This window comes from Galeopterus variegatus, unplaced genomic scaffold (assembly GCF_000696425.1).
Source record: "Galeopterus variegatus unplaced genomic scaffold, G_variegatus-3.0.2 Scaffold624, whole genome shotgun sequence".
NCBI lineage: Eukaryota > Metazoa > Chordata > Mammalia > Dermoptera > Cynocephalidae > Galeopterus > Galeopterus variegatus.
The window spans coordinates 537,839-539,342 of record NW_007726735.1 but is presented as its reverse complement, the minus strand read 5'-3'; the positions used below and the strand labels follow the sequence as shown (position 1 = coordinate 539,342).

Here is a 1,504-nt window from a genome sequence, read left to right as displayed (position 1 = left end):
GTACTGAATTAGAAGTCAGAAGACCTAAGTTCTCTCCCCACCCCCAACCCCACTCCCCCCTCAGCACTAGTGCAAATGTATGATCTTGAACCAGATACCTTCCCTTTTGGAGCCTCGGATTCCTCATTTGTAAATTGAAAGAATTGAAAATAAAAATCTAAAATGACATGGCTGGATTAGATTATTTCTAATGGCCCCTTTAATCACCACTTTCTGTCCTGCTGGGATAGATGAACCACTCTGGCTTTGATGCCTTTGCTGTGTTTAAAAGTCTCCCAAGGGCAGGTCCGTGGCTCACTCGGGAGGGCGTGGTGCTGACAACACCTAGGCCACGGGTTCGGATCCTATATAGGGATGGCTGGTTAGCTCACTGGCTGAGCATGGTGCTGACAACACCAAGTCAAGGGTTAAGATCCCCGTACCGGTCATCTTTATGAAAAAAAAAAATAAGTCTCCCCAAATGAGTACTTAACTATGCCCTACCCACCCAGGAATAGCTGGGCCGGTGCGTGGACGTTCTCTCAGTGCAGCCGTTTCCCTCGTGGACGTTCTCTCGGTGCAGCCGTTTCCCTCGGGCACGTAGGTTAGAAGTGGAATTAACTTGCAATCCCGAGCTGTTGTGCCAACTGCAGGACAGTCTTCCCCCCAGTTTCGTGTTTCTCGGCGCCGTCAGCCTCGCGCGCCAGCTTAGGCAGCGGGTACAGCCGTTCCCTCCGCCGCCGCTTCTTGGTCCCCAGCTTCTCCTCGTGCTTGTGGAGCCGGCGCCGCAGGGCACATGTTTTCTCGGGCCGCAGGTCCGGGGCTTGTACTTCTTGGCCTTGTAGAATTTCCTGAGGTTTTCTTTCTGAGTCTGGATAACGTCGGTGAGGACGCGAGCGATGGATTTGCGGACAACTCGAATCTTGGAGAGCTCGGACGCCGCCGCGCCGCCTGTGCCTTTGGCGACGCGCAGCTGGGACAGCTCCACCTGCAGGTCGTCCAGCTGTTTCAGCAGCTCCTCCTCCTACTTGCCGCGAAGGTCCTGAGCCTTCATCTTGGCCGTGGCCGCCACACACGGCGCCGCCGACTCAGAGGGAGGACAACCTTTAGCATCACACAAATCAGCCATTCACTTCTCCTCGCCTCTTTTGCAAGGATCGCTGCCCAACGTGTCCAAAGAAACAATAGATTTGTGAAAATAGTCAGGTGAGACCATGGGTTNCCCCCCAGCACCTGCCAGGAAACCAGATACCAAGAGCGTAGGAGGGATGTGAGGCTGAAGTTCCCCTGGTCTTGACGGAAAATACAGCCACCGAAAGCCCCTTCCCCTTAGAGCACACCTGTGGAAAAGAAAGTGCGTCTGGCTCAAGTCGGATTTTGGGATCGTGGAGTTCATGCAGACAGAGGTCAACAGATTGGTATTTCCCACTGATGCAGGCCCTCAGCATGACGCCACGTTCAGAACAAAAGTCCATACTTTCTGCTAGGAAGGGTGGCCCGCAAATGGCCACTGTTTAAGGCTCAC

At 53.9% G+C, this 1,504-nt stretch overlaps 1 pseudogene; it reads right to left on the bottom strand.

The window, feature by feature from the left end:
- Window positions 1–596: 596 nt before the first annotated feature.
- LOC103588889 lies at window positions 597–1,108 on the bottom strand (annotated as a pseudogene).
- Window positions 1,109–1,504: the final 396 nt, after the last annotated feature.